This window comes from Cervus canadensis, chromosome 4 (assembly GCF_019320065.1).
Source record: "Cervus canadensis isolate Bull #8, Minnesota chromosome 4, ASM1932006v1, whole genome shotgun sequence".
NCBI classification, from domain to species: domain Eukaryota; kingdom Metazoa; phylum Chordata; class Mammalia; order Artiodactyla; family Cervidae; genus Cervus; species Cervus canadensis.
Genome location: NC_057389.1, coordinates 49651146 through 49664213, shown reverse-complemented (window position 1 = coordinate 49664213; position 13068 = coordinate 49651146). Strand labels below are relative to the sequence as shown.

The 13068-nt window shown below is 35.9% G+C and overlaps 1 non-coding gene across 1 annotated transcript; it reads right to left on the bottom strand.

The window, feature by feature from the left end:
- Nucleotides 1–1867: 1867 nt before the first annotated feature.
- LOC122441084 lies at nt 1868–1974 on the bottom strand. Its single transcript, XR_006269227.1, has one exon. It is a non-coding gene; the product is annotated as a U6 spliceosomal RNA (small nuclear RNA).
- Nucleotides 1975–13068: the final 11094 nt, after the last annotated feature.

Below are 13068 nucleotides of genomic sequence, written 5' to 3'. Positions count from 1 at the left end.
CGTACAGTACACTGAAGCTTTTTTTAAGAGGGTGAATCTAAAGTTATGTAGTTTCTACCGAAGTTGAAGATAAAAGAAGAAAGAAGGGTACTAGGTGAACCCTCAGAAGGCTTTGGTTGAAGACTGAAAGCAGTTCAAATAAATGATCCAGTAGGAAAACTGACAGTGTACTTAAAGGACCTACAAAGCTGAGGTACCAGAGTTTTATTTTTTAAGGTTTTGATATTACATTATAATCAATGCATAGTCACCAAGGTAAAATTCAAGTGTGTTGAACTGCTGTAGACATGTTTTGGTGTTTAGTAATTTTACAATTTTGAATTTCATATTTTGTCGAGAGTTCTGCTGATGCAATTGCAATAGTTAGAACCCCTGTCCTGCCTTTGTTTCTGGGAACAACAGATTTCCTTTCTTCAACCCTTTCATTAGTTCTTCTGACTTCACTATCATCCTAGTTTTAAGCTACTTTTTTATGCCTTATTTATTTTTTTGTTTGTCAGTGTTTTGATTCTCTCCATATTGTACCACTCAAATTTCATCAGGAAAATTTAGCTAAAATAGAGGGTAATTTAGCTAAAGTAACATCCATTGCCTCTCTTATTCAGAAGTCTTTGAGCAAAGTATTCTCAGCCTATGGATTGACTGCCCTAGGACCATATGACCACCTTTGTCCAGTTAGTGCCCTTGTCTTCCCATACTCAAAAAATAGCCTAGAGCTTCTTTTTCCTCAGATGAATTGGGCAGGGCAGTTTCCTCATAGACAGGTCATGCATCATGGAAGACAAAATTACTATTATTATTATTATTTGAAATTAGAAGACATTTGGTCTAGTCTCTATGTGGCATAAATGAATAATCTTTGTTCTAAGAGGAAAATGTAACTTGTCCAAGGCCAGATGACTTGTAATTAGTCAATGTTCCAACGTTTCTCCTAAAGCAGGTATGTTTAGCATGGTAATCAGCATCGTTAAAGGAAATTATCACATGGCAACACTTTTTCTTAGCACCACCAATCTGTTATGGCATTTGCCATAGTAATTGTTATCATGACTGAATATTTGGATAGATAGATAGAAAGAGGTAAAGATAGAATACAGATAGCTCAGTTGGTAAAGAATCCTCCTGTAATGCAGGAGACCCCAGTTTGATTCCTAGGGTGGGAAAATCCCGTGCAGAAGGGATAGGCTACTGACTCCAATATTCTTGGGATTCCCTTGTGGCTCAGCTGGTAAAGAATCTGCCTGCAATGTGGGAGACCTGGGTTCAAACCCTGGTTTGGGAAGAATCCCTGGGGAAGGGAAAGGTGACCACCTCCAGTATTCTGGCCTGGAGAATTCCATGGACTGTATACTCCATGGGTTCCAACTGAGTGACTTTCACTTCTCTTAAATATATTTTAAAACCACAGCTTGTAATATTTTTTTCAAACAACTGATAATTTTTCATTTTGCTTTTTTCCAAATATTACTCATAAAGCTTAGCTCATTTCAGTAAAATATCTTTTCCAACTCCACTTTAAAATGTCATTTGTTCTAACTTTGGCCAAGTAAAAAATAATATTTCCTTATTGATTATATTTAAGAGAGAACAGTTTTCATTTACTATATTCTCTAACTTATAAAGGTATATCATATTGCTCTTCAATTTGGCACACCAAAAGTTTCCATACTCAGCAAATATTTAAAGCAGAATAAGTAACAAAGATGTTTCTTTTAATAGAGCATTAATCTGGTATTCAGACCTCCTATAAAATATTTGACATTAAAAAATATCAGGTAGAAGAAACCATGAGAGATAAAGCTGAATGAGTCCCGAGGTCCAGGTATCATGTCCTTTACGTTGTGGTCCCAATATCCTTTTCTTTCTTTTTTATATGGAACTCTTGATGAATTTGCATGTCATCCTTGTGCAGGGGCCATGCTAATCTTCTCTGTATCATTCCAATTTTACTTTATGTGCTGCCGAAGTGAGCACCCAATATCTTTTCCTAATTGTATCTGTCGTTATTTCATTCGCCTTTTGTTACAGTCAAATTAAACTCTGTGATATCACTGTTCCTCCAGACATACATCTCCTGAGTCTTACCCCACATATCTGTATGTTGACACCATCCATTTCTCAAGGCTTTTTTTTTTTCTTTCAGATTTCTTGTCTCCTATAAACTTTTTCTTCATATTTCAGCCGATAGTACAATTTTTCATTCTAAATTCCCATGCCACTATATTGTTTGGCAATTAACACTTTTTATTTCAAAATAGAGCTGCACTGGGCATATGCCTTGCCTACCCTATTATAAGATTCTTGAAGGCAAGACTTGTATCTGATTCATCTTCAGTGACTTCCACCAACTTTGAAATTGATGTTTGGTAATGACTCAGCAAATCAGTGAATGAATAGTTTCACTACGTGCGCTGCTGAAGCAAGTACAGTGAATGAACAGTTCTGATATAATGGGAAACGAGAAGGCATCTTTAAAAATGAAGAGAAGGGATGGCTAATCTGAATCATGTGTTCAATGAAGGAAAATACAGTTCTTCATAACAGGAATAGTTAGCATACCTCTGAGCAACTGAGATACAGGAGGAAAACAGGGAGAAAAGTACACACTTGACATTGTTGTGATTTTCAAACAGTTTATATCTTTTTCTTTCATTTTGATCAATAAAGTAAGCATATACGTCTTGGCAGGTACCCCCATCCTAAATGGTAGATGTGTACAAATGATTTGAAAAGTTATGGTGTCTGTACTTGGCTGCCTGATGTGAAGAGCCGACTCATTGGAAAAGGCTCTCATGCCAGGAAAGACTGAGGGCAAGAGGAGAAGGGAGCAACAGAAGATGAGATGGTTGGATGGCATCACTGAATCGATGGACAAGAGCAATGTCTGGGAGATAGTGAAGGACAAAGAACCCTGGTGTGCTGCTGTTCATGGGGTCGCAGAGTTAGACAGGACTTAATGACTGAACAACTGTACTTGTAATGTAGGGGGAGGCTAGGTGAAGCATACTAGTCCTCCCGTCTCTGTTTGGAAACAAAACACTTTTATTTATTATATATGTTATGGTTATATTCAGGCTTCTCTGTTGGCTCAGACAGTAAAGAATTTACCTGCAGTTTACCTGCAGGAGACCCAGGTTGAATCCCTGGATTCAGAAGATTCCCTGGAGAAGGGACTAGCAACCCACTCCAATATTCTTGCCTGGAGAATTCCATGGACATAGGAGTCAGGCGGACTACAGTCCATGGGGTTGCAATGAGTCAGACACAACTGAGTGACTAATATTTTCACTTTTTCACTTGCATAGTTATATTCAAGATTATATTTGAACAATTTCTGTTGTTTAAACATTGAACTACATATAGCAAAGACAGAAATGTTGCCATCTCCAAAGTAAGAACAGAAGATACTTAGGAAAATTCTGAAGAAGCAGGAAGAATGGAAGTGAGGAAAGCATCCTTTGGAATGCAAATTTAAGGTAAACCATGGTTTTAACAGTGAAAAGGATCAGAAATACAAATAAACCTTTGTATGTGACCAGCTGTGAATCCCTAGGTAACTTGATGAAGTTTCATCAAAGGTGAAAAGTCACTCAAAAAAGATCCTTGGAAGGAAAGGATCTTGACATTAGATCTACAAGAAGTTCAGCTCTGGAGATGCTTATGAAAAAATAATGATTGGAAAGCATGGAGGAAACAGAAGACCTAAGTAAAATGTCCAGTATGCTACATTTTTTTTTAAATGGTCCATTCTCTCAAAAATGTATTATTGATGGATTTAAGATTTGTTCATATATTCTGCACTCAGGGGAGGATTTTATTTTTAAAATCAGAAATAAGAAATTGGCCAATCCTGTAAAACATTCAAAAATAAGTATCACTTTTCTATCAGTATATTATACTCCCTGTGGAATATAGCCAAATTCCTTGTTCCGGAATCAACTGTATAATCACCAAGATAATCAATGAAGCTTTGTAGTTTGTTCTGGTTAATAGTTCTAGAGTAGAGTCTCTGAACATCTCTATTGGCATTTTAGATTGGATAATTCTTTGTTTGGGTGGGGAGAGTTGTGCCTTTCAGAATGTTAAACAGCATTCCCAGCCACTTTCTGCTAGGGGCCATAGAATATCCCTAATTGTGATAAACAAAAACATCTGCATACATTGCTAAGTGTCTCCTGGGGGGCAACACTGCCTCTACTTAAAATAAGTTAAAACTATAAAAAATGTAAATGAGCAGTCAAATCCCATTATGAGTCTGAGTTTATTCCCTGGCATACAAGGTGTTGAATAAAGAGTCAATCCTCAAATCAGGCAGTGAATGAGTGAGTGAAAAAGTTGTGATTGGGAAAAAGTACATAAAGCTAGGAGTCAGGAGAAGTGAAATGAGGTTCTAGCTCTCCTAGTCTCTAGCTATTTGTCCTTGAATCTATGGCTTCTCCTGTCAGGTCTTACTGATAAAATGAAGATATTTTAATACACTAGAATATACTATGACCCATTCCTGCTCAAAGACTATGACATATTTGTGACTATTCATAAATTTATATATCAATAAATTATATATCAATACAGTATCAAAAATACTGGTTTTTCGGGTATTGAACTCTCACAAAGACTGGAGACTCAAGAGGGCTGTGTGTTTTCTTGTTAGGGCCTGACCTGAAAGGTTTTCAGTATTTTTCCCTTTGGTGACAGGATTCACCTCATTATTTACTCTCACTGTTTACTTCCATGAGAAATGAAAGGAACAAGTGAGCTCTGACAAAGGCATTTATTTGGCCCTAAGATGATATTCATTTTTTCCATCCCTGGAGAAGAGGCCTGGGGCTAAGCTGTTTGGGTTATGCAAGCACCTTCTGCTGAGCTCAGAAGCCTAGGCCAAATGGGCAAGGAATCAAGAATAAACTTCCATGGGAATTACAGCACCCATTTCTCTCCACTTGCCTCCCTTCCCAGAAAACCAACGTCAGAGGATGCTCTGCATTTCCGCCCTAAGTAGGCTGCCATTTTCCCATTGCATCACAAGTCTAAGATGAGAGATTATTCTGACTCCCAAGAGTTGTTTTCAGAGCACACCAGTTAATTAGGTGACACAGGGTGGAGCGATACTTTATTATTCTGGATGTCTCCACACCCACAATGGATTTGGCCTGGTGCCGCAGTCAGCCACCCTCACAGCAGTGGCATCTTACAATGCAACCTCGCCCTGATGACAACAAATTGTATTTTTTAAGGACTAACTTTAATTTAAAAATTGCATATAGTCATTCATCTAAAGGCAAAAAGAAAAAAATTGTGTCAGAGCTTCCCTCTCTTTTTTTCCAAACCTCACATACTTGTTTGAGATTTTAAGATGTGATGAGCTAGACTTGTAGGTGAATATATAATACCTGATAAAGACAGGAGCTGAGGCACACAATACCAGTCTTCACCAAGAAGAGTGACTGATTTCTTCTTAACACCTTATAGCTCAGAAATTCCTTCCTTTTATATTGTTTAATTATATCTTCATTGGGGTTCACTTTTGTATTTATTTTTTTTAAAACTTTAAATTTTATATTGGAATATAGTTTCAGGTGGACAGCAAAAGGACTCAGCCATATATATACATTAGGGCTCACTCTTGATAGTGTACATTCTATGGGTTTGGACAAAGGTATAAATGTATAATGCCGTGTTTCCACCATTATAGGATTATACAGAGTATTTTCACCATCTTAAATATCCTCTGTGAAGCAATATTTTTATTATATTGGTTGATACACTTCATTAGTACAGTTTAATTGGTCTACCTTCTTTTTGCCCCCTTTTTTCATTTCCCAGTGTGCCTCACTTCATTAGTAATTTAGGAATTTAATCTCTCTCTGGGTAAAAGTGGGGACTGGAATTAAAAGGCTTCCTAATTCCACATCAAACACTATTTTGACTTTTTCATGAACTTGCAAATAAGCTAAAGGCATAAGAGACTGGTAACAGAAAGAAAAGGCATTCCCTCCAGTCTCGTTCCCTGCTGGATAATAAGCCACTTCCTCTCTTTTCAAGAGGTGAAGTGTTTGAAAACTTATGGGCTTAGAGTGAGCTGTTTGATTTTCTGAACTATTTGAAAAGGTGTCACTTCTGGATGACTCAGGTGACCTGTCAGTCCATCCAGCCATGTGTGGCTATTGTTCATTAAGAGTGACCCAGTTCCTTAACAAAACTATACCAGCTGGAGTACAAAAAGTTGTCCAAAGCAAGGGGTACCAAGAAGGAAATAACTCCCCTCCCCTGGAGTCTATTAGGTGTGCACCTAAAATTAAGCACTGGTTTTTAGCACTTCCTACAAAATATTTCAACACTTTCAAAGACCCAGAAGTGGATTTCCCAGTTGTGGTCTCTAATTCAATGTGGTCAGCAGCCTAACAAGAAGACCTTTCTAACAACAGATAACACTGGGCACTCTCCATACTCCAGGTGCCATCTAAAGACTTTACATGAAATACCTCATGTAATCCTCATGGCAATCATGTACACTTCTCAGGTTAGTGGTGAAGAAATTGAGACAGAGAGTTTAGGAAAGGTGTCCCTGGTCACACAGCCAAAAATCCAGTTTTTCAGTTCAGATAGCATTGCTTCAAAGCCAACATTTCTAAGTTATATCTCCACTGACCCTCAAGTAGGCTTCAGCATGTATAACTTGAACTGCTACCAATAATGATAGCTGTTTTAACCTTTTCACACAATCATGTCAGTCTGCTCAACAATTCTGTAAAGGGAATGATTCTCTTATCATGTTTGCTGAGATCAATATGCTAGCAAGTTACACATTTCCAAAAACTACTCATCCTCTGTGGTGCAGGTTAGAGAACTAATCTTCTCTGTCCAGACAGTACTGGGATCCACCTGCAGGAGATGGGCCAGGAATCCTGAAACACTTTGCTTTGGCATTATGAAGCAGGAGTCTGGAAGGATGAAAATTGCCCCCTCTATCAAAATAAATTATGACATTTGCAGTTAGATCATACACCTTAGGAGATCAAGATACTGTGGATGTGTGGTTTTAAATTTAAATAATTAGGAAAAATCATTCTGTTTGTCTTAACAAATGGTGCTTTGTGACCCCAAGGACTGTAGCCCACCAGGCTCCTCTGTCCTTAGGACTCTCCAGGCAAGAATAATGGACTGGGTTGCCATTTCTTTTTCCAGGGGACCTTCCTGACCCAGGGATTGAACCTGTATTTCATTCATCCCCTGCATTGGCAGGCAGAATCTTTACTACTGAGCCACCTGGTAAACCCTTTAAATTTAAGTAATTAGGAAAAATCATTCTGTTTGTCTTAACCCTCATATCTTCATCTATAAACTAAATGAGAGAGCTGGATGACTTTGTGTCCTATCCTGCCCTAAAAATGCTTGACTAATTTTTAAAAATAGCATTTTTGTTCTTAAAGATAATACCTACTTGGTGCAAAAAACTTATAAGACAAGAAAAATGAAAGAGAAATATGAAAAATCATAGGTAATTCCCCCAGAGATAACAAATGTTAGGACTGTCATGTAAATCCTAGTCTACCTTCCTTGATATATAAATATATAAATGTTTTTGAAATGGTATGATATTGAATGTCAAATTTTTTGCTAAAGTTGAGTTTATTGAAGTGAAATTTATAAAGGCAAAACTCAAAATTTGGGGTGTATAGTTACATAAGTTATGATTAACAGTCACTTGTGTAACACACTTCACCACAGAGTATTTTCATGTGCACATTTGTGGTCAATGCTGTATCCTGTCCTTTGGTTCATGGCCCCTGGAACCCGCTGATCTGATTTCTGCCCTTGTAATTTTGTCACTTTAAAGCTGTCATATGAATGGAATTTTGTATCTGGTTCCTTTCACTTAGAATAATGCTCTTAATGTTCATCCATGGTGGAGCAGGCATAGTAGTTCATTTCTTTTAATTCTTGAATAAAAATCCACTGTAAGGATGTAGAATAGTTTTTTTTTTAAATCCATTCACCAACTGACATACATTTGGATCATGTCTGTTTCTCAGTGATAATGAACAAAATTGCTATAAATATTCTTTTATAAGTTTTTTATGAACATATATGTTAATTTTCTTTTGAATAAATACTTAAAAGTGAGATTTCTGAGTCCGATGATAAGTATATGATTAGCTTTACAGAAAAAAAAAGTAGGATTTTATAATTTACATGTTTTAAAACCTTTTTTTAAAAATAGGGCTTCTCTTCTTTTTTTTTTGTAAGGTTATAGTGTATTGAAAATGAAAATTAAGGATTCATTTGAATCAGTTCTAATGAGATGGATGAAACTGGAGCCCCTTATACAGAGTGAAGTAAGCCAGAAAGATAAAGAACATTACAGCATACTAACACATATATATGGAATTTAGAAAGGTGATAACGATAACCCTATATGCAAAACAGAAAAAGAGACACAGAAATACAGAACAGACTTCTGAACTCTGTGGGAGAATGTGAGGGTGGGATATTTCAAAAGAACAGCATGTATACTATCTATGGTGAAACAGATCACCAGCCCAGGTGGGATGCATGAGACAAGTGCTCGGGCCTGGTGCACTGGGAAGACCCAGAGGAATCGGGTGGAGAGGGAGGTGGGAGGGGGGATCGGGATGGAATACGTGTAAATCTATGGCTGATTCATATCAATGTATGACAAAAAAATAAATAAATAAAAATTAAAAAAAAAATTAAAAAAACGAAAAAAAAACCCTTTTTTTTTTTGGAATTTTGCTAAGATAGTACCATATGAAGATGTCCTGTATATTCTTTTCCTAGTTTCCCCCATAATGAAATCTTACATAATTATAGTATAAAATCAAAACTAGGCATTTGATTTTGATGAAATGTATGTGAGTGGTTCCATGTTATTTTATTGAATGCATAGTTTTGTCATCAATCAGGATATAGGATCTTCCATCACCACAAAGATTTCCCTCATGCTACTTCAGTAGAGTCACATCCATACCCTCCATTCCCTCTCCAACAGCCATCCTTAACCTCTGACAAATTGTTTTCCATGTCTGTAATTTTGAATGTTATATAAATTGACCTATAGTATATGCATTTTGGAGGTAGCCTTTCTTCACTTAGAATAATGCCCTTGAAATCCATCCAAGTGGTTACATGTATACTTAATTGATTCCTTTTTATTGCTGAATAGGATTCCATGGCTCAGTGTACTAAAATTTGTTTAGATGCTCAGTCGCTTTAGTTGTGTCCAACTTGTTGCAACCCCATGGACTATACCCCACCAGGCTCTTCTGTCCATGGGATTTCCCAGGCACGAATACTGGGGTGGGTTGCCATTTCCTCCTCCAAGGGATCTTTTCAACCAGACCAGGAATCAAATTTGCGTCTCCTGCATTGGCAGGCAAATTCTTTATCACTGAGCCACCAGGGAAGCCCAAAGTTTGGTTAACCATTCACCTATTGAGGGACGTTGTAGTTGTTTCCAGTTTGGAGATATTATAAATAAAGCTACTGTGGATAATTGTATGCAGGTTTTTGTGTGGATATAAGTTTTCATTTTTCTGGGATAATTGCCCAGGAGTGCAATTACTGGGTAGTATAATTAGTATATGTTTAGTTTTGTAAGTAGCTGCCAACTTACTTTCCAGAGTGACTGCACCATTTTACATTCCTACCAGAAACATCTGAGAGATCTGGTTTCTCCAAATACTTGCCAGCATTCTATGGTCACGATTGTTTATTTTAGTCATTCTGGCATCCCACTCTTCTAAAATTACTTTCTGCTCTTTCCTTTCTCATTTATCAACACAGTCAAAAGGAGTACTACATATTCTTTTATAGAGACCCCATGTTATTTTGCTCCTGGAATTTTGTGGGTGTCATTCTGCTGAAAAATCAGTTACATTACCATCCCCACATGTTCAAATATTCTTAACCCTCAAGGCCCACTGCTATCTTCCAGATAGAAATAATATATCTTTCCTGGACACTTCACTTGTACTACTTTTATGACATGTTAATATTTTATGTTCTATTGAATCATTTCTGAGGCAAGTATTGGCTTCCTTTACCAGGGTGCTAGATTCCTTAAAGCAGAAAAAAAAATTTTTTTAAATTTTTTTATACTTACTTCCAGCAACTATGATTTTCAAACTTTCAATTAATAAAATTCAACATGATGCCAACAAATTGATATTGATCTAAATTTTTGGTTGGCATTAGTATCCTTATATATAAGGATCCAAGAGAAAAATGCTTAATTTCAAATCTCTATGTTGAACAGTTTCTTAATCCTATACCAACTTCATTGTTTCTAGTTCATTTCCACATAAGTTTCTATATAGCATTCAAATTTTATAGTTTAAAATCCACTTATTCTACCCAGGCTCAAATAGTAGCAGCCTGTGCATGTGATCTCCTAAGTGTTAGTTGTGGTTTTTCTGCCATCTCTGGAGGTATAAAAGACAATCTCTCTAAGACAACCACCTGCTTTATTTCTGGACAGATTTCATTGCTAGAGAGCTTCCCCTTTCAGTGGAGTCATAACAGCCTCTAACTTGGGTCAGATTCTAGCTTTACTCTCTTGGATTACATGGAGTAAAACTCTTTTTTTTCTACTTGATCATAAGGAATTTCAAGACTTTCCTAAGTATTCAAAATGCCAGTGGGTAACAATTCTGGCTTAAAGTGAGTTATAAACAGATACTGTGATTTATAAACATACGAATAGTTTTCACCTAATGAAACAATAAGAAATATTCTCTCATGTAATTTTCATAAGTCTAGGTCTCCTTTCTTAGGTACAAACATTTAGAGTGGTAAGAGAGTCATCTTGGTAAAGTGATCTCTTTGTCGTTATGAAATGAATCTCCTTATCCCTGGTAATATTCTTTGCTCTGAAATCTACATTTTCTGATATTCATATAGCCAATCAAGCTTTCTTTTGATTAATGTTAATCATCTTTTTACTTTTAACCTATTTCTATCTTTATATTTAAAGTGCGTTTCTTGAAAGCAGCAAATAGTTGGATTTTCCTTTTTCATCTAATTTGACAATCTGTCTTTCAATTTACATGCTTACATATAAAACACATATTTTATGTCTAATACACTTTTTGTTGTTCAGTCACTAAGTCGTCTCCTGCTCTTTGCAACTCCATGGTCTGCAGCACACCAGGCTTTATTGTCCTTCACTACCTCCCAGAGTTTGTTCAAATTCATGTCTATTCAGTTAGTGATGCTATCTAACCGTCTCATCCTCTGCTACCTTCTTCTCCTCCTGCCATCAATCCACCCCAGCATCTGGGTCTCTTCCAATGAGTCAGCTCTTTGCATCAGGTGGTCATAGTATTGGAGCTTCAGCAACAGTCTTTCCCATGAATATTCAGAGTTGATTTCCTTTAGGATTGACTGGTTTGATCTCCTTGAAATTTTCTACAAAACATATTTACATTTAATATATATTTTTCATAAAATATATAGATTTAAATATAGATTATTGAGTCTGCCATCTTTATGTTCCCTATTGGTCCCATCTGTTTTCTTACTACCTTTATCCTTTTTTCTGCTTTTGGATAAATCAAGTATTTTATGATTTCATTGCATCTCCTTTGTTGATTTATTATCATCTATAGAGCTTTAGTTTTTTATTATTACAGCAGTTGTTTTTAAAAGAGTTGTAAATAATAAGAAAAATTCTTATATATTTCCCTATGTAGTTACTCTTTCTAATGATATTCTTTCCTTTGTGTAGATCCATATTTTCATGTGATATGTATTTTTCTCTTGCCTGAAAATCTACCTTTAACATTTCTTCTAGTAAAAGTATGCAGTAAGGGATGAATTCTTTCAACTTTTATATATGTGAGAAAGTCTTTATTTCACCATCATTTTTAAAAGATGTTTTTATTGGGCACAGAGTCCTAGTGACAGTATTTTCTTTCATGCTTTAAAGATCTTTAAAGATGTTGCTTCACTGTATTTTTACTTGTGCTTTTTCCAAAAAGAAAAACTGTCGTTCTCCTAGTCTTTGTTATTCTATATATAACAGAGGCTTTCTACACCCACCCTCTGGCCCTGTAGTTGCTATAAAGACTTCCTCACTGTTTTTGAGCAACTTCATAATGATATGCCTTGGTATGGGTTCTTTCTATTTCTTATGTTTCGAGTTCATTGAGATTCTTGACCTGTTAGTTTATGGTGTGGAAAATTTGGGGCCATTATTACTTCAAATATTTTTCTGCTTTCCCAGGCCAACTTTTGAGAACTCCAATTACATTTATATCAGTCTTCTTATATTAGTTGTCCCACAGACCACTGATGCTCTTATCTTTTTCATCTGTGTTTTACTTTGTATCATTGATATCATATGTCTTTATATTAATTAATCTTTTCTTTGATGATATCCAATTTACCATTAATCATATGTAGTATATTTTAAATTTTGTACTCCAAGGTCCAATTTTTATTTTTTGTAATTTGTATCTTCCATGTCTCTTCTTTATATTTTCAAACATATGGAGCATGGTTATAACTGTTTTGTTGTCCTTGTCTGATAATAACAACATCTGTGACAGTTTTGAGTTAGTTTTAATTGACTGATTTTTCTCCTCACTATTTTCTTGCTTCTTTAGCATGCTTGGTAATTTTTATTGAATACCAGACATTGTTTTATATTATTGAGTAGTGAACGATCTTTTATTTCTATAAATAATTTTTAATTTTGTTCTCGGATACAGTTCCGTTCAATGAAAACTGTGAATTCTTTTTGGCTTTGCTATTACCATTTGTTAGGTAAGAGGGGAGAAATATTCACACTAGAGCTAGTTATCACCTACTACTGTGACACAGCCCTTTTGAGTATTCTGTCCAATAGGGTTGAGTTGCCTTATGAATTTTGAGATTTTTCCAGTGTGGTTGATAGGAACAGGTACTAGTCCTGATCCTGTATAAACATAGGGTACTGTTCTCTTTAATCATTTCAGATGGACCTTTCTCTGATCTTGAGTAGTTCCTCATATATGTTTGGTGATCAGTACTCTGTGGAATCCTTAAGGGTTATTCATATTTCTAGGG